Here is a 27,225-nt window from a genome sequence, read left to right on the forward strand (position 1 = left end):
AACACTAACTAATACTCATTAAAGCGCAATGATGTTCTGCAAAGTGTTATTTCGCAACGTATTTAGATAGATTGTAATGTCTTACAATTACGATTTTATATACAAAGGTTGATTGCATACAAGTTACAATATAGTAATTTAATGAACAATTGATAATAAATTAAAAATTTAACGTTACTGTCATACCATTCAAGTTTCTAGTACGGTCTCGTCTATCATAAAATTCTTGTGGAAACAGTTAAGTAATTTCTACTAGTGTTACACTGCACGTTTTGCCCAGACATCTTCTGTCCATCCCTCACAAGTAATTTTGGGGCTGTGAGTTAGATTTGGGTGGCTTAAGGAAGATTTTTTTGTAGCGCCAAAGTGTATACGATCATTCTTGTAAGTAAAATACCAACAAAAGCTGTCTCAGAGCGATGTAATTAGTAAACCATGGGGAGAAGGTGGGCTTCTATTGAAGTTTCTGTAGCTCAGGATATTGCCTGCAAATACTTTTATAAGCATGCCGCTGCAATGTTAAACCTTTTCCTTGTCTTCTGCTGTTTCTTATTTGAAAGCTAGTTAAAAGCTACATATTACTGGTACAGTTACATATAAAATTGACTAGTCTCAAATAAATGTTTAGTTTGTATTTGAAAGTTTTATTACGTATACAGAATGGCCCAAAAATAAGTATACAGTCCCGTACTGATCGGCTCATGACATTTTATATCATTTAATTATTATTATCCATACATTTATTAACTTAGTTTCTTCGTTATTTGTTCTTAATTTCTTTTCACTTATACCTAAAGCTCGGAACAGACCGAAGGAAATAAATGTATTATCTTAATAAGTTAAAATGTCAAAATTGATCGATGGTGGTCTATATACCTAGTTTTGGGCCACCCTGTAGTTTATTATCAAGTGGTGTGCAATTTAGTATACGACCATGACGGTAGTGATTTAAGCACAGTAAAGATGTCAAGTTCTTTTGTACTGTTGCATAATACTAGATGGTGAAACATTTTACACAACAGATGTGTTCTTAATAAAGTCTATCAAATTGTATATGAGGTCTGTTATATTCTTTAATAACTGGAAGTCCCCAGTAGGTTGTAATAAACATTATGTAATTAACACGTCCATGTTTGTATGTTAAATACTAAGTAAAAATTTATTTTTTTAATGCAAATGTTTATATGGTAAATGTAAATGTATTATTCGTTGTGAGCATCTGGAAAAATGCTCTGCTTTTGTTTCTGTACAATGTGTTCTTGACTAAGTAAAGTCTATAAATGTCTGGTAAAAGTACAGTGTGTAAAACAGTCTCTAGTAGAGTGTAATCAGAAAGTTTGATTGCTAATGTTCATGTTTGTATAGTAAATAATCAATGAGAAACATTCCTTTTAAATACTTATATGGTAAATGTAAATTTAGTTTTTATATTTCGCATCTAGAAAATATACTCTTCTTTTGGTTTCGATGTTGTGTGCTAATAGTATAGTATTTGATACGAACACAAAAGTGTAGTGTTTAGTAGGGTTTAATAAATATTTCAGTTAATTCACTGAATTGTGAGAATAAGTTTCATTTATAACGTTTCGATAGTAAAGTGAAAGTAAAAATCTGTCTTTGTAAAGTCACGTAATTGTCACTTTTCTTTTAAAGGAAGTTGTAAACAAATTCTGTATATATTTTTTCATATAAACATGTTACTCAAATGAGTCTTTCTCTTACGTCTAACCTTGCTTATTCGGGGTACGTGGGGGTTCCACTTCATAATCTTCTTTACTGCTCTACAGTCTTCCCTCATTATTGTAAATCAAGGCTTACGGAGGACAGAGTTTGTAAAGGCAATCAAGTAGAATTCCCGGTTGATCCGTCACTCGATAATAGAACTTTTCCTGTGTGTGGAAAATAAGTTTGTAAATAAAGTTTAATTATGATCTTTTGCTTTAAAAACGCTTTGTTCAAGTTTATGGTAGCTTCTGTCGTCATCTGGTAGGCAGATGTGAAATTCATTTTTTCCCACACTTTCGGAGGTGTATAGCTATGCCGTTTCCCACTTCTGAACTTCTTTCTTAAATATGCTTTGGTTTCATGCGAGGAATCTCTGGTTTGAGTTTTTAATATTGTTTATGAGACGCCCTGTACATTTTTTTTTTACCATGGTCCTATCGTTTGTCGTAAACCATTCATTTACACTTCACTTATTCGATTCTGTAATAAAGAAGTGATCAAGAAATATACCGTCTAGGGACTGAGATCGCAGTTGAACACATACAAGAGAGGAAATTAGTGCGAGGTATTACATGCACAGAATTGGAGAACATTCACTGCTTTCCCACCTGAAATTTATTTTGAATGGAATGCATGTCCTGAGAGTCTGTATTGTAATTTGTTACTATAGTGTCTTCATACGATATAATGATAGTGTATATTGCATTGCTGGTATAAGCAACGCATTTTTCAAGTTTCCTGATTTTTTTTTTTTTTTTTCAGAGGCTATATTGTACCTGTTACTATACTATGTTTTCGTACGATGTAATAAAGGTTTATATTATATTGGTAATAATTACGGCGCTAATTCAAGCTTCCGTAGTGCAGGTTTTATTTTATTTTTTTATTTTTAGCTAAAACTTATACTTTTGCCCTTGTAGATACAAATAGCAGTGTATCATTGTGAAAACAAAATACATGAAAGAAATTGAAAATTTGTGTGGTACAAATTGAAAAAAGTTGCTATTCAAGGGTAGGATACAATAGAGCAAAATAGTTCTTATACAGGGGCAAGGTAATACGTAACGTAATCTTGTAAGACACGCCTCCGTTTCTCAGGACCAAACTGCGTTATGGAAGCTAGAAAAAGCGCTATCGAAAGCGTGTCGTATGCACTATCAATGCTATGTAGACTTTCAAGCCATCGTACGAACAGCCACATAGCATGGTAATAGGTACAATAAGACACAGGTACAGTAAGGGACACTTCAGGATGGTACACCCATATGGAAATTTACGTCAAAAGTGTACCATCCAGAGGTGTCCCTTACTGTACAATATAGACTCTACAAAGATTTTACGAACAACTATACAGTCTAGTAGGGGGTACAATATTGGCTTTCACGACATGGTTCGACCAACTATATATTATAGTATCTGGTACAATATGGACTCTCAACAGATCGTACGAACAACCATCAAACATAGTTGGCAGTACAATCCAACATCGTTCCAGCAGCAATATAGTATAGTGCACGATACAATATGGACACCACGGATATTGTATTGCCAACAATGTAGTATTGTTACAGTTGCCATGCTGTATGGTTGCAGACACGATATAAACAGCGAAGATATTGTCAGGTGTACCACACTCTATGGTCACGACAACAACAATATATTGTAGTAGCAACAATACAGTATGGTGGAAGCTACAATCGTCGCTCCAATAATATCGTATCTCTAGCAATGCAGTACTGTTCGTCTTACAATATTTTATCGTCCTCACAGCAATACAGCATTGCATTTTCAACTATATAGTATTGTTACGTGTATTGTCTACTTTTGAGATGTGGTTTTTGCAACTATACTGTATTGTACTTCCAGCTACATCTTGTCTATATAGTTGGAAATACCAGCTAAAACCGTTGTTCATTGAACAATAATATAGTTCCTTTACCCCAATTTTATTGTAAATCTAGCTATATCATTTCAACAATATTTTATTGTATCAGTAGCCTAGAAGCATGGTCGTCACTTTTTTAACCATGCAGTATTGTAACTGTCACCCATTTTCTGGCTTTTCTAACTATACTTGTTTTTTGCGTGTACGAATAGTATTAATTCATCAGGGACCTTATTGCGTACTGGTTTGCGTTATCACAGCGTAAAATTTACATTTTAGTTTTCGATAATTGACATAGCAGTTATGTTGTATTTTTTGCGTTGCGTTGCTATCCGCAAGATTTACGAAGATCGATACTGAAGAAGACCTCATATGATTTATAATTTCTTTTTTTTTTCATACTTTCAATTTAAAATAGCTTTTTCTGTAAATATCATCAATTGACTGTGAGCTACTGCTCCAGTGTTTTCCATTAGTATGCTGATATGTGTTGTTATGGGTGAAGTGCTTAAGTTTGTCTATGATTTGGGGAAGTTACACTTAAGATCGTCCTATAACATTAGCTATCCGTTTTTATTTGTTTCTTCGAAACAGTAATACAGTGTATGTGTGATATGCGAGTATTGCATATGAAAGGAAACCGTATGTGTAAGGGAAATATGAAGCAGATCCACTCTGACACTTTTTCTTGCATTGTATGAAAAATATATTGCATAAATTAGCATTTTTCTATCAAGTATTACAGCGTAGTCAGAACACTAAGACGTCATCGTTTAAATAAGGGTGGGGTAACTTAAATTCACTTTACACTCATATATACATACAACAAAAATTGCAAGTTTCAGGAGATTGAGCCCCTCCTAGCCACCCTCTAGCTACGAATCTAATTTCAGCTTACCCATTTCAAAACTTCACGCTACGTTACTGCTGAAAAGTGAAAACACTACAGTAAGCTTATTATCCTATCTTCGAAGATTTAAAAAAAAAAAAAAAAAAAAAAAGATGATTCCACGCAGAAAATCCAGGTTAAGTTATAAAATTGACAACTCCGCTAGCAGGTTGGGTACCGCTAGTATCGGAAAGGTATTTATGACTGCTGTCACCAGTTCGGAGTTACAGGGGAGAGAAGATGTTTTGTCTCGAGCTGTCGCCAGCAGCTCGTCTGCCAAGCTTCTGCATGTTCAGCGCTTGACGGAGGACAGAATCAACACCTCATAAGAGAGGAAAGATACCTGTTTCTAGTTTTTCTCTTATTTACAATGCAATTTTCGTCTGTATAAATACTGTATGACAAAAAACTGATCAGGAGTGAAATCTGAAATAAGAAAAATGATCTGAAAAAAACAACAACAACAACAACAACAAAGGATTGAAAGTTCTTGTTAAATGAAAACCTTTATTGACTCAAGGGACTAAAAATTAGTTCGTAATTCGTGCTAACCGAAATTCGTGTTAACCGATAAAACTTCCTATAAGATAACGTACAGCGATGCCGGGACCGAAATTTTGTTCGTCCTAACCGAGTATTCGGCTTAAGCGAGTTCGTGTTAACGAGGTTATACTGTATTAGAATATTAAACAACAGTAATTATATGTTTAGTGCATGAGTATTAGTGAAATTATCCTACTTCTCTCTCTTTTAAGTAATTTGGTTAAAATTAACAACATTTCACCAGATCAAAGAGCACATTAAGAACTCAGTTTCATTCAAGAGCTCTATTTGATGCAACAGTAACGTTTCATGTTGGTAGATGTGTATGCAATTGTAAATGTTCTGTAATTAATGCACAACCAGGAGTAAACGACTAAAAGACACATAAAGAAAATGAGTTCCGACTATTAATTTTCAGGAATAATTACAACAGTTTTATTTTCGAATGTTTCTGTTTTTAAAATATTCACAATATTGAAATTTCTCAATTTACATTTTTGACGCGTTCGAAAAAAAGACGGTTCTGTTACTAGTAAAACTAACCTAATAAACAAATTTGTTATTTTCCCAATTTTTCCAATTTTTCCGGAGAGAAACCGGAAAAAACAGTTTTTTACCAGCCTGTTCAAAATTTCCAGAAATTTTACAACACTACGATTGACAAATGGAGTAAGAGATATTAACAAAGTGAGCATTAAGCAGTGGGCAACGATTTTGAGCCACTCATATTAGTAATTTAAAATTTCTCTCAGAAATGATCAAAAATTCAATTTGTATCGTCCATCTTTTCTTAATATTCGCCCCCCTCCCTGGACGAATGGGCAACAAAAGCCTAGTCGCTTCAACTCCAATAATGTGCATTTCATTTATGCTGACCTTTCTCAATCGTTAACTGGGGTCATTGAACCGAAGCACTATATGGGGACACTGTTTATAACAAGACGGAGCACCCTTGAAGACATTTCTTTTTACTGTAGTAATGCCACTCAATCCATAAGCAACCCATGCAGTTGACTTCCATTTGTTTGTAGATCCATTTCATTTCAAAGGCATATTTGGTAGTGATATTCTCTAGCAAGATCGCGGAAGGATTGTTGGGAGAGGAATGAACAGTCTGTTATATTTGTATTTTGTGCATATGATGGAATTAGGGAAAGAATGCCGCTGTCTTTAGTTGTATTGTGGTGGTGCTTATTATAACATCTATCGAAAAGCTAAATTTCCATACATTTTATCTCATATTCCTAAAATCTCCCCTTTCCCTCTTCAAAAATATATTTCCTAAATCTCCCCGCACCGCGGGAAATTCCCCTCAAATTAGCATCACTTGTGAGTGTGGCATTGGCACCAATTGATGTACGAATTCATTTCGTATTTTACAGCCATTGTAAAGGGGAGTTTTTACAGCCAACCAAACAAAGATTCGATTTTATTGTCTTTCTGATGTATTTTATCTGCACCTGTCTGTACAATATTTATCTGAAACTATTTGGAATTTTTTTTATCATAACATTTTGTCTAATAATTATTCGCATTTAAAACACAAAATTTATTTTTCAATTTGGCGCCCTCTTCACCTGGCGCCTCCTGCGAACGCGTAGTTCTTAGGATTCAAAATCTGACCCTGGCTAAAAGACCTTTTAATTGAAGGCACTCAACAACAAACAAAGATTCCTTGATGTCAGCTGCATATACTCCCTGCAGAGAAGTTGCTCCTGTGGTGATTACTTCAATACTCAAGTTGCATAGATTTGTTAAGAAGAAAACTCTGCTGAGAAATTCATTGTAGACCGCGATTCTCTTTCTCAATTCAGAAAGAAGCTTGCCAATGACCACAACAAAGGTTTCTTGAAGACGATGATCTGGGTTTTCTATCTCTTTTTCCTCTTCTGATTCAGATGATTCTGATTCATCAAAGAATTTCTTCCCTTTTCTTAATCCTTTAGGCCTGTTTCCTATGCATTCACCATCAGTTTCAAGAACAGTATGGGTAGTCTTTAGCTTTTTCTCACCAGCTATCTTATAGAATTTAAACATACCTTTCAGTTCATCTACAAGTATGAGTGTCGAGCTACCTACTGACGCCCTCCTCAGCAGATCCACTGACAACTGATCAAACCCCCATAACTGACTTCTGACAATATTTGCTACTACTAATCTGCTACAATATCATCGTAGTCACGTCCATGAAAAAAATGGCTTTCGCTTATTTTACTGGGTGGTGAAATATATATTTTCAATCGTTTTATCGTCTTTTAAATATATTTTTAACCGCCCTGGTCCCGGACCCATGTGGCCCATACCTAAATCCGGCCCTGCTCAAGAGAGTTCAGGCAGGCAAAAACAAGTGACTCAAGGTAAAATTACTTTCAAGATTATAAAGCAAAATTGTCCTGTGAAACGAACGTATCAATGTCAACCTTGTAAATTTGCACTCTTTCCATGATCAATACATCAATGTCTTAAATCTTAGTCACTTTTAAAGAAATCTTTGTAATATGTTTAATTATATAAAAATAAAGAGCAGTAAAGAACAAGAACCGCATGAATTTTCCAGAGTTGTTTTGGGCGAAACGTAAAAGTCTAAAACGTAATTATGTAAACTGCATAGAACAGAAAGAAGTCGTGTACAATTGCATGGGATCTGTGTATTCTAGTGTTCGTTTAGCTTTGGTTCATAGTATATTCTTTAAAATTCCAACTATGTATAGTCTTTCTGAACGGAGTACTAAGAACATATTTTAATCGTTAATAATAATAATTACACCTTTCACCGAAATACAATTTCTTCAACGGTAGTTTTGTCCATTTTTGTGGAGATTGTAGCCGTTCTTATCTGTCGTAGTTTTGTCCATTTGTGTGGGGGTATGACCGATAGTGTGGACGGTTTGATAATTCATGAGTGTAGGGGTTTCGGGTGTTGTGGCAGTTATGACCGTTCGTGCATTTGGGGGATTTGTCCACTTGCGTGTGAGTTATAACCGAATGTGTGAGCGTTTCGACGTCTCTTGACTGTGGCGGTATTGACCTAAAGCCAAAAAGAACAGTTTTCTTTTAAAACCCATGGGCTCTTATTAGGCAAAATCAGATTTTATTGAGGGACATTTGGTTTCATTGGACAAAATTGGTTTTATGATTAGGGAGTTAGGATTTAGATTTCTGGGCTTGCGGCATCTAAGGCCATTTAGCCCGTCACGATTTGAGGGATGACGTCCCTCGGCGAGCACACAATCCGGGGAAAGGGAAGGAAGAAAGGATTGGGCAAGGAATGAAGGAAGCGGCCTGGGACCTATAAGTTAGGTACCACCCCGGCATTTGCCTGGTGTGAATGAGGAAAACTCAGGAAAACCTCATTCAGGGTGGCTGGCCCGAAGAAGCGTGTTACACTTTTTCGACCGAGTGACCCCACCGGGAATCGAACCCGGGACCGCTCGCACCGAAGGCGAGAGCGGTAGCGACTACGCTACGCGGGGCCACAAAATTGGTTTTATGAAATGTTTATACATTGTAGCGATTTTACCTGCTATCATTTCGTACAAAGGTGACATAACTAACCATTGTCTAGTCAAGCTGCATAAGATATTACAACGACAAAGGAAACTGTGAAAATGGTCTAATGAACAAAGCAATTGATAATCCAGTGTTGACACATAAGCCACCTGTAAATAAATAATAACAATATTTCAAATAACAAACTTTATTACAACAATTTACAAATTCATAAATCCGGTGATCAAGAAATTACGGGTAGCAGAAAAAATTCAATTTCCAAGAATTTCAGTTTCATCTAAATTTCAAAATATCAAAATTTGAACAGTTAATATGCTTGTACAAGTCTCTATTCAATCAAACTAACTTCTTTTCAAAAAGAATCAAAGTTTATTTTAATAATTTTCTGATGACTAAGGCTACTCAGATGCAAGAGGGGACTTTCATTACACAAGTACGTATCTATTAAAAATCTCACAAATTAACACTTAGCAACACTGAGAGTTAAATGTCTTTGCAATAAGAAGTATCCAAATTCACTTGCAGCGAAATTCCGAATCCGTTTAATAGGAGCAATAATCCCTATAAAAGGCTAGATTCTTGAAACTAAAGTAGTTCAAGATTCCACACTAAATTAATATCAAATCGATCAACAAATAAATATTGTAAATTATCAAATATATAAGATATGTACTTGCAAATGCTAACGTTACTCAAAATGTGACCCGCGTCATAAAGATAAATTCCGCAGTATCTCGATATTTAACTCTTATCAAGGGCAAACAAGCATTAGAAATATGTTTCTCGATTAATATACAGGAAAAGGAACTCGTCCACTTTCCCTTAACAGCATAAGATGTGCTAGGCATGTGGCATTTTAGGTGTCCCAGCTACTTTTTAGGTACCCTACACTTGGCACATATGATATTCATGTACTAAGTATATACTTCAGCTACCTACACTTTTAGGTATAAGTGAAAAAGTTTGTAAACAGAACGCTGCAGCCTAGTTGTTGCGCATCTAATCCTACATTTCCCCACTCCCTTCTCTGCGACGATGATGTTTTGCAGGTTGCAATCTGGAGGGAGCGGAATGGTCTGAGGATTTTCTACGACATTTGAGTGTAAATGCTGTATATTGATTGCACTAAATTTTTAATGCATTTTAATATTTTCTCTTTGAATATTAAATGAATTAAGTAGGATTAGGGGTATTCCTTACCAACGTAATATATGAATTAAAAGGTGGAAAAGTTCGCAATGAATCTTAATGAAAAATAAATAAGTTAAATAAATGATAACAGAAATCACCTTCTAAATATTTTCCATTTCTCCTTCAGTTTCACTCTCCCACTCATCTGAATCTGTATCGGCCGATGAATCTGAGTCTGGATCGGTTTCACCAAATCTAGTTATCAGTTCATCTACACGCTCATCCATAAGTCCGTCTCTTTCAAAGTAAGAATCTTCAATTTTTTTCACGTGTTCAGAACATTTTACCCATTTCTGTGGTGAATATTCATTAAATAACTTTCCCAGTAATTCTTTCTTTTCATCCAGTGAATCGGAAATGCATTGCCTTGCTTTGCTCTTTATTCCCCCTTCCCCCCCACACACAAGTTCAATAGGATTTAAGTCTGCGTGGTAAGGTGGAAGTCTTATTATAGTGTGCCTCGCGTTTATAAATTTCTTGTCAATCGCGTATTGTTTCACATAAGGTACATTTTGAATTCTTAAGAAAAATTGTCTTTTGTTCATTCTCCACAATGTATTTACTCTATTCTCCGCTTCAATTTCGGTTTCGTTTATAGGTTTGTCTGTCGCTGATAGCCACTGTATCATGTCGCTTTTAAGTGAAGACATAGATAATCTTTTATTGATTTGAACATTGTGATAACTGGCATTATCAACGACAACAACGCTGTTTTCGGGAAGATTAGGAAGTAGTTTTTCATCGATCCATTTTGAAAAATTTCTACTGTTCATCTCATCATGATGATCTCCACTTTTTCTGCTTAGATTTGGACAATAATAGAGCATTATCAACAAACCCAAATTCCCCTCCTGCATGGACCATAATAAGACGTGGCCCTTTTCCAACAGTTTCTGTTGCACCTATTTCACTCTTACTTTGCCAACACGCCAGTACTGAATGTGATGCGTGAATGTAGGTTTCATCTCAGGCCGGGCCTGTGAATTAATAATGTGAGGCCCGACTCGAGTTAGCATTTAGGCCCGACCCAAGGGCGCCGATTTCTCTGTAAAGTTGCGGGCATTCAGATGCAGAAGGTATATACATGAGGATTTTAAAGCAAATTGCATTCAAATTATGCCAAATAATGTATATTCATAAATACAATAGGGGGCCTACATGACCTTTGGGACCTCGAACATATAACTAGGGTGATAATTAAATCAAATATTTTAATTGCAACTATACCAAATATTTTGATCCGCACTTCTGGAAGAGGAACTAGCTGAAATAAAAGAAATCGTTGAACGAAGTTTTCTCTACTAGTTATGTTGTTATAGTTTTTTTTTTTTTTTTTTTTTTTTTTTTTACACAAGTGGTATCTTCGGCCTTGGAAGTTGAATAATTATTCATTCTTACTCAGAAGGATGGGGGGGGGGCGCAAAATATTAAACATTATAACACTTGAGACATAGTTTGTACTAACAATAGACTGAAAGCAGCTTATTTGTTGTCTTATATTGACAAAAATACTTTTGTCAACTCGTCTCATTGAAGTAAGACAGAAATATTTCCCTTTCAGAAAGGTGCGCCCCCCGTTCTGTATTCGCCCCTGGTTCAGTATCGTAATGTTCTAGTAGGCTCGGCTGTCAGTTCAGTCTTTAATGTGGAATCCAGAAAATTAAGCCATTCGCCTTTTGGTTTCTCTTCGTTTTAAAGCTTAATAACGAACATACGCAGAATATACTACCGTAGAATACGAAGAGCTACCACCGCAACGCATTTTTGAAAGCGGGATTAAATGAAATGGACCACTGATATGAGAATTACGAGTCGATACTGTAGGTATAACGCTACACGGTAATATTTGTCATTTATTTTAGCAGGTGATATTTGTTGTAGCATAAGTTTGCTGAGTTAGTATCACTGGTACTTTCAAGGCCAGATCAGTGGATGGAAGAGTAGTGGGGAGGGTGGTGGAATACGAAGTGCTCCGAAGCGATCTGCGCATCTTGGTTTGAAACTTGTCGAGTTTTACTTATTACACCTAATTGATATTTGCAACTATGTACCGCAAATATAGTATTTATATACCTGCTCAGTTTCGCACTCTAACAATCATTTGTTTTTATGTCGTCACTTGGGACATGTTTCTGTCATGTTCTAGGTACGTCCTTTAGGTACATACTGTTTCAGATACCCTAACAGCACAAGATGTGCTAGGCATTCTAAATTCATCTCAAACATTTGATGCATTTATTGCTTCTTTTTCTAAGCGATTGTGTACTAGAAGCCAGGGGTAAAAGTGGATCTGAAAAGGTAGGTTGATGCTTCATGTCACGCCATCCCCTGTCCCTATCTTTCCCAATTGTACTTTTCGTTAGAAAGTGGGGCGACACAACATATATTTTTTGGAAGTAGGGGATAAAGTCTCCCCGCGTTTCCCCTCACTTTTATCCCTGCTAGAAGCAGCAAACGCATCAACTTTATTAGATGGCAACTGTCGCTGATCATTTGAAAGTGAATATGGAAGAAAGTAAATAGACACTCGTCATTTTGTTATAAAATTATATGGCGAGTAGATTTTATCTGATCCCAAACGGTCATCATCGAATATACGCGGTTAAAGAGCACTCTGATTAGCCAAATTCAAACGACCTCAACAATTTATCCCTCTATAAACGACGTTATCCTCATCGTCTCCGTGGCCAAGGGGGAAGAGCACGCGGCTAGTAATCCAAAGGTTGGCTGTTCGTACCCACCCTAGGTCACATTTTTTACTTGTTTAAAGTGTTTTTAGATTCACCTTAATGTAAACACATTACGCATATAGGCAATTTAACATATTTTGGGGAGTAATTTTGTGGTTGGTTCATTGACGCTTATGGCATGGGGCACACACCTAGAACATACTAGGCACGTTCCTCAGGTACATGTCAGACATGTGCCTACGGGCGGACATAGACTGTGCCTATCACTTGCTATCCATGTGATTTCTCTCTCAGAGATACATAAGACGCATACTAAACACATTCCCATGTACCTGAGAGATCATGTTAGGCATATGTCTGCTATGTAATTGTGCTCTTAGGATTGATACCTGAAAAATAACAATTTGAAATACACAAAGCTCAGGTTTCGGCACAAGACCCGCTCCACACAAACAATTGGATTATCAATCCAAAGCAATTGAATTCGATGAAACGACAAAACAAACACAAATAACACTGACAAAGGACAAGCTAATTTTATTTATTTATTTCTAGACACAACAGGCAACTAACCCAATTACACTGTTCGTTTCATGTATTGAGCAACTATAACAGATTCATACATTCGTGTTAGAATACACTTATAATGTGTTACTTTATTTTATACTTTTGTATTTTTTTACCCATATGCGGGGATAATGAACGCCAATTACATGTAAAGAAATGTATATTTTAATTTAAAATAACGTTTATCTAATTTCACTTTAGACAATTTCCCAAATTACAGGGGTAGTCATAATTACACCTCTCGAAAATTTAAGATGGTAATATCAGTATATCCCTATACTCATCCATATAGCCATATTAGGTAATAAGGTTTCACAAAAAGAAAAATAAGTTAATGAACATATGACCATATATGAACATATTACCATGGGAAGGAAACGGACCACCGAAATTTACAATGGATCCTACGAAACTTTTGATTTTGGCAATTTCCTAATTTAAGGGGTGAGTCCATGTACCCTTCCCAAAAATTTTAGAAAGGTCCATCAATGTACTCATGTCCAGGGCCCTGTTCTCATTCATATAATTATATAAAGGAATAGCACCTCATCAAATGAAACATATTGGGTCAATAACCGAACACATGGTCGAGATAATTTTTAACCTTTAAAGGGAACGAGATGGACTAACCAAATTTACAATGAGTCCTAGAAAACCTTCACCAAGGACGGACCAATATACCCATCTTAATATATTAAAGTAGAGCAACAATATATACATGTCTTATGTAAAGAAATGAATTCCTGAGCACACCTCTAGAATCATATAATGTCGTACTAAGACCTCATCAAAGGCAATAAATCGGGTCAATACGATCTGAAAATTGAATTTTAGCAATATTTTATCCATAAAAGGGAACAAGATGGACTACACAAAATTATAGTGTTATTTAGTAGGGTTCTATACTACTATACAAAATTTTTAAATTAAGTAATTTCCAAAATTTGAGAGGTGGTCCAATGTACTTCTCCCAGATTTTCAAAGGAGTGCACCAATATATCCATGAGGGTGGGCCAAAAAAAATATTTTTTTAAGTCGCTATAGCGCGGAAACGTTGCCTTTGGTACTGATTAGAAAAATTGAGGGAAAAAATTGAAATCGGTTAACATCTTCCGTTCGCGCATCGCAGTTAAAGTTTAGCAAAGTTTAATTTCTTTTGTCTTATAAATAAATAATAGTTAATCGATTCCATGATTTATTTTCCGTAATATAAATTGTATTAAACTGTAAAAACTAGTTATTGTATTTTTTAAATTCAAAATATAACGGAAAATTATTTTCCAAAAAATAACACTTTTATTTGTATAACATAGTTTGGATTATTTCAGTTAAATGACTGGTTTAAAAAGCGAAATGAACATTGTAAAACCGTTCATGCAACTTTTTTATTTTTTTAAAATTGTACTTAAAATTTAAATAATTTCATCAGCAGCTCTTCGCCCATTCGTAAACAGGAATGACCCAGAACTCTCCACGAGGAGGTGGCTGCAGTTCGAGTTCCACCCACATCCTTCCCAACCAACCATTCAATGCCGGTGTGTTTTACATATTTTTAGCTAATCCTTGATTTTTGTGAATTTTTTCACTTGTTTTAGCAATGAAGATTCATTTTGAAATGAGATTTTTGGCTGAAGTGTGGCATAATAGCTCTGGATTGCAGAGTTACTCTGATATATCCATCTCTTGACTGAGCACCACATACTTTGCCAACTGCTTCTGTTACCAGTTTTACATGTCTCTCGACAGCTTGTGTGTGGCAAGGGAATCCTCTTACAACTTCCCAATCGGGTACCATGCCACTCTATATAAGGAGTCTGACTTCATCATCATTGATTCGACGCAACAATGAAGGAGAAGATACTTTGCAAGTCGACCAGTCAACCATTTCAGTATAATCTTTAGCACCAGAATTAAGTTTGGGTGGTATGAATTTCCTGATTGTCTTTCCTTCAGTTTTTGCCTGTCTTGCCTTTATTATTCATCTAAGAGCAAGTTCTCTAATATATTTCCTTTCGTCCGTTATCATAGCCAAGGGCAAGTTTTCTGGATGGGCAAAAAATGCGTTTCTCTCAATTACAGGCTCTACCACTTGCCGAAGAGTTTCAGGGAGGTATCTTGTTCTAGCAATTGCTTCAAACAGATGTTTCGAACCATCTGAAAAAGAATGGCTTGTTTTGATTTTAAACTACAAAGGCATGTACGAACGCAATATAAAAAGTACCAATCCTTTAAGACCTTCTGAGAGATTTTCAGTACTGATGTACAACCTAAGAGTTCTGTTTGCGGTTGTCAGCCATCTTGAATGCGACATAGGGCCAGGGTCTCGATAGGACAAATCTTTTGGACATTCCCCTGCATTTACTGATCTTGAAATATCCAAAAGGTACTGCTGGTCTTTGCTAAGAATTTGACGGTCTACTTCAGGGACTATGCAGTCAACTCTTTCAAATTCAACTACAGGTAATCTTTCATAGCCATTAAGCAGTTGACCGATCGGCCCACTAAAGGTTTTAGGACCTGTTGTTTCCCCATCAACGTGTTGAAATAAGTGGCGGAGAGGCAACTCATTAAAATTAACATTACATTCACCTTAAGACAATTCTTACAGATAAAATTCACAGTTCGACTCTTGGTAACATAGAAAATATTATTATGAAGTGTTCAGCACATTTAACATTAAATACTCATTTTTCATATTGAGAAATTATATGCATATCTAGGATAACCAGAACATACAGCATGATAGCTACTAATATGTTGAAAAATTGTAAAAATGATTTTTATAATGAGAGCGTGGTTTCAAAATACGGATTAGTCATATTGTGTGTCTAATATGTTTTTGTCTCTTCATTTTCTAAATTTGAATTTTATCGACTAAACAATCAAAATTTTGAAACAAACTGTTGATTCAATTTATTACTTTTATGTTATATTTGAAGTTTTTTCGAGCCTGTATTAGAATTCTAGAAGCAACTGTTCAATGTTATGCTAAAAGAAACATTTCGTTTTAATTTAGCAAGCATTTTGCCTAATGCGATATAATATTATACGATAATTATTGTCCTTCCAGTACATGTATGCTAGGTACCATTCCGACATTTCACTTATGTGAATGGGCAAAGCCTTGGAAATCCTCACTCAGCATAGGATACCTCAAAAGCTGCTACACGTATTCGAACGAGAAAGGTTTCGAAAACAATTTAGTCTTTCACTTTTTCCTGGAAAGGATAACATGATGAGTTATTTTATTGAATCATGAAAAATAGAAAATCACTTGCATTTCTTTCATGAAAAGATGGTTTAATAACTAAGTTTTCGTAATACTTAAAAATTCCGAAATTTTAAAGTCTCCACCCTCTTATTTCGTTGGCTGAATAATTTGATTCTGTCTTCTTGTTTATTGAATTGAAATTGCTGTTCCTTACTGCATCGAGCCCATCTGGGACGAGAATCTACAGGTTTACGTGAGAGAAGAACCACACAAGTACTCTGACCATGTAACTATGAGTAAATAGAATTCGTTCATTTTGTAGCTTCCTGTTATTGTTCGAATGCATTATTTCTTAGTTCAAATACTCATTTAAGTTTTTAAAATGCTGCCATCACTCAAATTATATCAATTACTGGGTTCGATTCATCAGATGGACAGGTCGCTAATAAAAGTGTAATAGCTTGATTAACAGTTTACGATCCGAGAAAGGTACGTGTCACTGGATGTAACGAAAATATAGTCACTAAACGACTGTAGAAACATCTTTTTGTGGAAGTATAAGTTATAACTAGTAAGTTACTACCTTGTACCTGTACAATGCAAAGTGTAGCAGTAAATTATTTATATATTTATTATATATTTTAACATAACAAATGAATTTTAAGGAGCTGTAAAATGTGTAGTACCTTCAACTAACATTTAGTGAATATACGGAAGATTGCATTATTAATAAAATGTAGTATGCAACTTACCAAATACTATACATAAGGAAAATAACACTAACACACAAAGAATTCTTTGATTATTTTATACTTTAATTATAATATATTTTAATTATATTATTAATAAAATGTAGTATGTAACTTACCAAATACTATACATAAGGAAAATAACACTAACACACAAAGAATTCTTTGATTATTTTATACTTTAATTATAATATATTTTAATTGTATTATTAATAAAATGTAGTATGCAACTTACCAAATACTATACATAAGGAAAATAACACTAATATACAAAGAATTCTTTGATTATTTTATACTTTAATTATATGTTATCAATTTCATTACTTTTCCAGTTTTATTAATGCCTACTTGATTTACAAGTTCGCGTCACGGATGCGCGATTTATTTGTTGCCACTTTTATAGACAAAAATTATCACCATTGTTTTCGTTACAATACTATTATAAGGCTGCATCATCATTTGCTGCATTTTAGGAGAGACCCCTTCAACTGAATTCAACTGAAGTACTTCTGGAATTGATGGACGGAGAAGTACTTTATACATACCACCACGAGATAACTGCGTACATTCCGCCATATTTAAGATTATTTGCTTGCCATTGACGTGTTTCGGTTTATTTTTCATTCTGACTGTAAACTTTTCATATGTTGAGTATTTAAAGTAGTAAATACATTTTCAATATGCTTATTTTACACCATCAAAAAAAAAATGAATATATGAAGCTAAACCTATATGTGACCAACTACATACGCATATGTGACCAACTACATCTTCATTCTTATGGTATTAATTATTCACTGCCTTTGTTTTCTTCCACTCTTAACTTGTCTCCCGCCAAGTGCACAGGACACAACGGAAGAGTGAGGTTTTTCAGATTTAGATTAGGTTAGATTTATATCCATCATTTTGTGGACCATATTACACTTATGTTTGTACAAAATGGTATAGAAGTCGTCAGTACACAATATACAATGCTATTGTTTTCTACAACTTTTGAAAATGCATATAGGTCTAAGTCAAACCAATTCTACAGATTTCAATCGTTGCCCAAGCTATTAGTGAATATGTTTTATATATTTTTTTGAATGGTGTATTTTGCGAAGCAAAATTCCGCAAGCGACTAAATAAGTTACCCTTTTTCTTCTTCAAATTTTACGCATTGCTTCAGTTTATTTTTTGTGGACAACAATTAAGCGATGCGGTGACTACAAGACTTATTTACGAACAAGCGCCACCAACCAAGGCTTTTTAAAAATTTCTTTTAAAAAATTATATTTTCAGTTGAAATTCATTTGTACGCAACTGAAGTTGTAAGCGGTTCGTGTGTGTTTCGTGCGCTTTGAAAATAAATACATGGAGGAAACAATCTGCTTTATTTTCAAAATGTACGATGATGAATGTGTTGTGGAAAGAATTAGAAACATGTTCTTAGAAGTTTCGAGTGAAGAGGACAATTTAAATATTCCGGATTTTAGAAAATGGCAATGAAGAAGACATGATTGGAAATAGCGACCATATCTCCGTCAACGAAGAATCAGCAGATGAAGATGACATGTTTCCACAAGCAGATCATCTGGAACCACCCTCAAATATACTGCACGGCGACTATATCTTCTAGGGAAGGACAATGTCACAAAACGGTATGTACATGCTCCACGACAAAATATAAGAAGTCAGAATATTTTGACCCATTCGGCAGGAGACAAAAGACATGTGGAAGGAGCGAAAACACCGATTGAATGTTGGGAGTTTGAGTTGAGTTGATTTTGAGTTTAACATCCTTTTCAGCAGCAAGCCTATATGAGACGGGACCTACTGATTAACGTGGAATTGGGACCACATGAGCTCCCACAGAGAATCGAACCCGGGTCTCGCACGCTGAAGACGAGTACGCTAACCGCTTAGCCACGAAGGAGTTCAATGTTGGAGTTTATTCTTTAGTACCAATATGCTGGAGAGAATCGCTGAATTTACAAGTCAGTGGATTGAAACACTCAGGCACACCAGAATGATTTTAGTTGAGTGATATATGATCAACAAATTGACTCAAATGTGTTTCTAAGCCTACCAGATGCCTTTCAGTTGAGTTGTGTGTTGTGAACACGTCGATCCCAACACAATTATTACTGCAATTTCTAGGCCTACCAGACGGCTTTGAGTTGAGTGATGTGTTGTCAGCATATTGTTACTGAATATCTGGTCCTACCAGACTCTTATATTTAAATGATTTGTGGTCAGCATATGGACCTGAACGCGATTGTTAGTAGGTTTCTATGTATAACATATGGCTTTTAGTTGAGTGGTGTATGCTTAACACATCGACCGTGATGCGGTTGTGACTCGATTTCTAAAATTACGAGAATGATTTTAGTTAAATGATGTGTGGTCAGCACCATAATCCCAAATCGTGTGTTACTGGACTTTCTAGGCCTACCAGATTGTTTTAAATTGAGTGATGTATGACTAACACATGGAGTTCAACTGAAATATTCACGTAAATGGGTTCCCATGTCTACACATGGCCTTAAGAATTAAAGGTCGCCCATTTTACAGTAGAAAGTATGAAAAAAATCATCATGATTGTAATTATTGCTAACATAGTAGCATAATGGTGATCGGGTTCCTTAATCTAAAGGATGCGGATAGATTAAAATGAGAATATAGTGATTTGTCTAGACAAAGAACATACACCAACATAGTGATTTGGTTTTATTGACAAAAATTCATAATTATCGTTACCAATACCATAAAAGATTTTCAAAAAGGAAATTCAACGAATACAATGCATCGCCGAATAAGACTAAGGATCAATAACGTGATCTTAAATGACGCAGGACTCACAATCTCGTGTGTATGTTAAGATTGTGAAATGTTCATTTCTTCACAACATAATAAAATTAGATTAAGTGCAAAAGCGTACTTACAGTTCATATGAGTTCATAGCTGCAGTTCACACCACACGCACTCGAAGCACCAACTGTAGTAATTGCCAGTATGGTGAGAGAATGATGATTTAGCAAAATTCGTCAGAGCTATTTCTAGTCATTACTCGAAGACAGAAACACTTTCATTTTCTGTTTACGATTTTATATATTCACGGAAGCTGAAGGCCTTGTGAATCCTTGAGGAAGGAATTGTTTATAAAAACAGTTTATTTTTTGCTAAAGCCTTCCGTGTTTCCCCAACGACGTATTATTTACAAATTTATCTTATTTTGCTAAGTAAATGTTTTTTCCCTGGTCTATTTTAAAATAATCTAAAAATCACTGTTTGTCACGTGTGTGACGAATCAATTCTACTTTTCCTTTTTTTTTCTTGTTGCTTTCGTGTTTGTGAAAAAAGGTTCTAGTCTTATTCCTTGTCTAAAGGAACAGGTAAGCATTTAAGTTTATTATTATTATTATTATTATTATTATTATTATTATTATTATTATTATTATTATTATTATTATTATTATTATTATTATTATTATTATTTTCGAATCACAACTCTGGAATATATTAACAGTATCACCGTCTGTTCATTGCACACTGAAGTCCTACTATTTCTCCTTACGTAGTATGAGTTCTGCCTAACATAATACTACTAACAGCCAAGATTTACGACTTGCTTTTAGTTGAGGCTTCAATTATATAACTCGAGAAAGTCCACGAACATTATGTTGCCCACCACAAACTTAGTTAGCCTGCAATCGAACCAGGGACCTCACGCACCAGAGGTAAGCACTAGCGCTGTTTTGAGACAGTTCGGTCCGAGTATTCATCGGCAGAATAAAACAGTGGATCTTTCAGTATAACTTAATGTTGTAAAATTTCGAATTATATTCCAGTTGAATGATAACTTTATTGCAATTATCTGTAGCAAACACATATAGACGATTGTTATACACATGAGATCGTAGATCCGCTTTACTGTTCTGAAAATACTCATCTGTTGACATTGTAGATGTTTCATTTCTGTGTTATTTTTCTTGTTCTCTTGCTACCACGAAATGTGTCTTGTATACATAGAGTTAATCTTTTTAATTAGATTGTAAGTTCAAAAGCTTTTAGGCCAACAGATCCCGATGAATAACCTTAAACTATTTAGTGCACAAAATAAATACATTTCAATTGTTATATTAAGATATAGCCCTGTAGTTTGTAGTTAGATCCGAACATGACCTGACGGACAAGCCCAAGACGAATCTACCACTTCCAAAGCAAGAATCGAAGCTATTTATTTATGACGAGCGATATCATAACCCTGTAAACACAGTGAAAGCTGTTGAGGGTCGATTTTCTATGTGTGTGTGTGATTTCTGAACATAATGAAGAGGAAACAACATGCATTCCGGTTGATCAACTACTGGCAAATTAATTAACGTGGTAAAGATCATTATTCGCCTTGTGTGAAAAAAAGAGAAAATTTGGAGAATAAAAAATGAGGGTTTTTAACAAGGATTGCATGCAAAATTATGAAAATACGAAACTCGAAAGTGTCCACCCCTACAATCATAAATGAAAAGAGCAGCGAGCAACAATATTTCCGAAAACACAACCTAGAGCACAGAAGAAGAGATACAAAATTCACACAAAACTCATTGGATATAGCCTAGCCAAACACAGTTTTGTATAAAGCCACAAGCAATATGTCCCCTATCCAGCAGTATCTAGAGAAGCTCTTCCATTGCGCGCATGCAAGTTCCCAAACCTACTCTGAGAAGACTGTCTATTTCTTCGAGTGTACAATTGGATGCCATATCCATTTGTGGCATTATCCTATACTTTCGTAGTGTCAAACCAACATGTTTGAGAAAATCGATCAGCCCACCGACTGAAACACGATCAATTATCCAGTTCCTTTTTAAAAAAAAAAGAAAAAAAAGAAAGAAAGAAAGAAAGAAACTTGAAAACTGCGAGTATTCATCGCCAGATACAGAGGGTATGCTAAGAATCCAATTAGTAAAAGTAAATTACAAAAGTGGGTCAAATTGTTCAAGTAAGACCAGTAAAGCGTCCATCACGAAGCACTCTGATTGGCTATCTGCAATGATTGACGATTTCTTTAGGCTGTTAACACTAAAATTCCCGAAACCAGAAAACACAAAATATACAAGTTGTCATCGGAGTTCCCAAAAATTTCAAGACCAATGTTGTTTAAAAACGTTTCTAAAAAGTCACAGTTCATGAAATTATGCTCCCAATGGACTTTTCTTTTATTTTTTTTTAGTGAGGAACGGAAAGAAAAATAAAAGAATGTGCTTTAACATTTTTAAGCCGCGAGGAGATGATACATGTGTGTCACACATGAATCCTGAGTAGAAACAATAATCGATGAATGGCGACACACATATCACACCGATCTAACTATTTCAGATTTTTTCATCCATGCTCATTGGAGATATTGAACAGTAAAACATGCTAAATTGGCATAATTCTCAACTTTACGATTTTTTTCAGGCATTTGGAGGAAGGTATAGGTCTGTAAATTTTTGTGTATTTACGTACGACCCCGGACTAGTGCTCTCAAACGGGTCGGGTCAGTCGGGTCAGTTCGGGTCGGGTTGTCGGGTCAGGCTACTCGGGTTGGGTTAGTTCACTTTGGTCAACTGAGTTTAGGTTGAGTTTAAACTCGGCTGGAGTCGAAAGCTGCTGTTTTTCACTAGCTGCCTAATTAAAAATAGCAATTTTCAATTGATTTTATAGAAACCATAAATCTATTTTGAACACTTGCAGCTAGTGTTTTTTTTTATGGTAAATGCTTATTTTTGTACTTGTGTGTACTTTAATTTTTAAATGTGGAAGATTGATTTTACCAATCGACTGTAATATTAATATCTACGCCAATATGGAGTCTGGATTTAGAACAAAACTAGAAGTTGTTTAAGCAAGGCCAAAAGAAAGATTGGATATGGACGACCAAGCCCAAGCAGGGAGGCGGTGGCTCAGTAATAGAGAATCCCTCTCTGGTGCATGGTGTCCATGGTTCGATCCCAGCTTGTGCTAAGTGGGTTTTGTGGTGGAGAAACGCCGTGTAGTGGGTTTTCTCGGGGTTCTCCTGTTTCCTCCCACTTTCTTCATTCCACCTTTGCATTCATTTCTCATGGACAATCCCTTAGCCTCGGTGCAGAATCGAGGAACCTTAAACTGAATATTTCATGCTATTTCACCAAGCCCAAGAACACCTATACAAGAATAAGATAAAGATTGGATATGCAATACGAAGTGCATAGTAATCTTGCTCTTGGCCTTGTTCTGGTGAGCACCAAGTAGCGATGAGCATATTTTCTTGCTTTCCGTATAGTACGAAAGACCATAATCAAAATCACACTTGGTCTTCATTTGTGCCTATGAGGCGAGCATTCTTGGCTCTTGTATAGCATGAAAGACCACCAAGACTACGAAATGCAGGACCAAGACTTGACTGTGCAAGACAAAGAATAAGACGCAGTATTGATTACCAAGACCCAGGGTGCGAATTGTTTGAATTTCATTTGTTGGACTGAAAGGGATTAAATAAAATCAGTACTTTATAATTAATTATCATACTGTATTTTTAAATTTCAAATTACAAAATTCATATTATGAATCTTCTTACTTGCAACTATATATACTGTAAAATACGTTTTAATTACCGAGAAAGAAAAATCAAAGTGGCGCGGGTCCCGGAATCATAAGAACCTATTTTGGAATGAAAGTTGAAGGCTTGGAAAAAATTACAGGTGTTCTCCCGTTTCCTAAACCCTTATCATTGTAGTTAAACGATTTCCTTTTGTCTCCGCCAAGAGACTCTTGCTACTGCCTTCCGAGAAGACCCCCTGCCGTCCGAGCAGGTGAGAACACTGACCTTGATTAAAAATTTCGTCACATAGAACTAAAGCAAAAATTAAATAAATAAAAAATATAAAAAATTATCCCACGTCGGACATTGGTATCAGTAATAAAAAGAAATAAACAAACCTCAAAAGTGCCAAATATTCATTAAGATGCATATACAAATCCCCCGCTTGATCTAGCTAGTGGTTAACGTGTAAAACTTGGTGCACGTGGTCCGGGTTTAATTCCCAATGGAAGTGCATTTTGGCGTTCACCCAGTGTCATGACCATAGTGCTCTCAAACGGGTCGGGTCAGGTCGGGTCCGGTCAGCTCGGGTCGGGTTGCCGGGTCAGGTCAATCGGATCGGATCACGGGTCGGGTCACTCGGGTCGGTCTTCAACTCGACCCGACCAGTTGAGAACACTACCCCGGACTAAATGCACGAATTCAGACCTCTATATCAGTTGTTTCCTCTTCCCAAACATATTTTCAATGTCCAAAAATGTTGCTAATGTAGGCCTGGTTTCATACCCTTCAACTAGTTTTAGGCAAAAATGTTAAAAGTTGAAAGTTTTAGCTCTGCACGAGTTGGAGACGTCAAGCAATTTTCAATTTCGTTGGACAAATACATGCTGAGATATTCAAAAAAAACAACAACAACGTAAAAGCCTAAAATCGAAAAAATCGTAAAATGCCGGCAGAAGCTGCGTCGCCATACGATGTTGTAAAAAATAGTTAATTCTGGTTTTGAAGTACCCTGATATAGGTTAAACATTTATTAAAACATTAGATTTTTTGAAAAGGTCGAGCGGCAATTTTTCTTTTCCCTATCACTTTGCATGGATTAACCATTGGTTATGATTGAAATTGCTTAAACATATTCCGGAACTTAAAAATACTTATGATTCATTTACCACTAAAATCCGATCCTGGTTGTTCATTGCTTTGCTATGCGGCTACAGCAGCATCACGCTAATCTAACCTAATCCAGTGGCCCCCCTTATGTCAATGACGCACCCCCCAATTGTCTATCCGTAGGTGTTCTTCTATGAAAAAAATCTTTTCGAGTAATTTTTACACCCCCTAAAACATATTTATATAGCTTTTTAACCCCCCAAATATTGCAATAACGCAGTTTGCGTCATTGGCCCCCTTTGTGGACACCCTGTCTTATCGACCGAACCATGGCTTTCCTAACTCCTGACTGGCACTCCGTCATTCATCACAAATCCTAAGTACAGTTGCACAACGGAACTCGTAGGAAAGCGAAGTGTCATAATAACTGCTATGCAGATTATCGCAATTTTTCACATACTTTTACGCAATCCACTATTAAATTACGGGCGTTGTTATAAACAGAATTTTGTAAATGTTACGTAATATCCCCCAACATAAACATAACAAAATCTTTACGAAGTGAAAATTTGTTCTAAAATACTTTAAATGGAAATAAAGCCTGATTGAACTTTACTCTGATTAGCATTTATTTCGCTTCATAACACAAACCAAAATTTTAGAGGCACGATCAAGAGCAAAGCCCTTTGGCAGTGAATACATATAAGAGCAATTTTCCTTAACGGTATGCGTCAACGAAACGCAAAATTTAGGTTTTAGTTTGTAATAATAGGACTACCCTTATAAATATTTCACTTCCTTAACAATCATTTAAAATCCACAGATTTTTGTGAAAGCATAACCGGAACGACGTTTTCGGATAAGGCGAGTTTAAATTTTTTATGTGCTACAATTTAAATTACCATACCTACTTTTCTCAACGCCTTTTTGGCAACCTTGTGAGTGGAATTTCACTAAAAATAATGGAAGAAAAGGAGTTCGGCCGTACCTGTTGTCGGGGGAGGATGGTTCATCTCGGGCTCCATTCTTTTGCTATGTGTTTGTCTTCTACAAGCCTTGTTTCGGGCAATTTTTCGTTTAATACAATGTTCTAGTGTATGGACATCCCCGGCGACATACATTTTTACAATTCTTTTACTTTATTACAATTTTATCCAACACGACCCGATTTCGGGTTTTCGACCAGCACAATCTTGGTCTTGCTTAGTGATGGGTAAATTCCCTGGAAGATATTTTTCAGGAATATTCCCGGGAAGATTCGCAAAACGGAATTTTTCGGGAATTTATGTAGAATCACAAAAAAAATGCATTTTATTACTATATTCGATTTCAAAGTTAAATTCGTTTCTATATCACAGTATATTATTACTGTTGCCCCCAGAGGAGTCTTTAAAATGTATATTTTGATCGGTATTATGTTATTTTATTAATATTTTATTATATCCAGAGAATACGCATAAATGTATTCAATTTTTATTGTATAAATGTATAAAAGTATAAACATATTCCATTTTTAAATGTTATAAACAAATTAGGTTGGGAAACTGCCAGGAGGCATTTTATCAAAATTTGCGCATAAATATTTGTGTTCACAATATTTGCAAGATACTGATTTATCTTTAAACTTTGCAAGTAACATTGCCATACAGGAGTTTTCCTACCCATTTCTTGAAATTTCCATGTGTTAATTCACATGTAAGAGAAGTCCGAGTCCGAGTACCTCTTCAGGAATTCGAGTCAGAGAGGAGACCGACGTCTATTACTAACGGTGGTTCCGGGTTTATAAATAGTACTTCATATCTATTTCTACATAATTTCTACATTACTTCACATTACTTCACAAAACTTTTTTTTTATCGTTTGTAAATTGGTATTTTGCTACTTTTTAATGCAAATGGAAATGGAACTTAAAAAATCATATTATTAGTTATATAAAGTACAGTCAACGAAATTTAAATTTTTTAACCTCCAAATTATTTAAAACCTAGAAGTAAATCATAATAAATGAAAATAAAGTAATTAGTCGTATGGTTCTTATAATTTGGAAGATAAAAATAAAGAAATGGAAATAAATTCCTACCCATGAATTTATATGCAAGGGAAAAAACCCGTGAATATTCCCATTTTCTATTTTCCTTCCCATCGGCAATATTCCCACTGCCCATCACTACTCACTAGACTTGCTAGAGCATGGGCACGTTTTTATTTTAGTGTCAGCCTTTTTCTATTTAGTACAATTTTCTCAGTGCTTAACAATTTTTAGTGTAATAGAAGACCACTAAGTGGCTCTTACGGCCGCTTCGTACGTTCGTTTACAACTTGTGTAGGAGGTTGCGTTCACAAGAACATAATGGAGGAAAAGAGGTGTGAATATGGGAATGTGTTTAGTGTAAGTTAATAACACCCTGTCATACGAACTATTAGCATGTGGACAATTTATTTTAATTTCAAAAATCCATTTTGTGAGTTATATATAAAATATTTTTACGGCAAACTTCACAATACACGCTCCAGATGCGCATCGAAAAGTAGGACCGCATTGAAAGGATATAGTTGAGTAGGAAAAGGGTAGAGTAAAGTAAGGTAGGGACAAGTACCGTAGAGGTAGAAA

General features: G+C 35.4%; 1 protein-coding gene across 3 annotated transcripts in view; it reads left to right on the forward strand.

Annotated features, from left to right (window-relative positions):
• Positions 1–26,642: 26,642 nt before the first annotated feature.
• Positions 26,643–27,225, forward strand: part of LOC145694454 (uncharacterized) — a 35,911-nt gene continuing 35,328 nt past the window's right edge. The window contains exon 1 of one of the 3 annotated variants that reach the window (XM_081770721.1): positions 26,643–27,197. The gene's annotated coding sequence lies outside the window, so the exon portion shown is untranslated. The remainder of the gene's footprint in view (positions 27,198–27,225) is intronic. The other 2 variants (XM_081770722.1, XM_081770720.1) reach the window with 2 other exon arrangements.

This window comes from Thermobia domestica, chromosome 9 (genome assembly GCF_964235325.1).
Source record: "Thermobia domestica chromosome 9, izTheDome1.hap1.1, whole genome shotgun sequence".
Lineage (NCBI taxonomy): Eukaryota > Metazoa > Arthropoda > Insecta > Zygentoma > Lepismatidae > Thermobia > Thermobia domestica.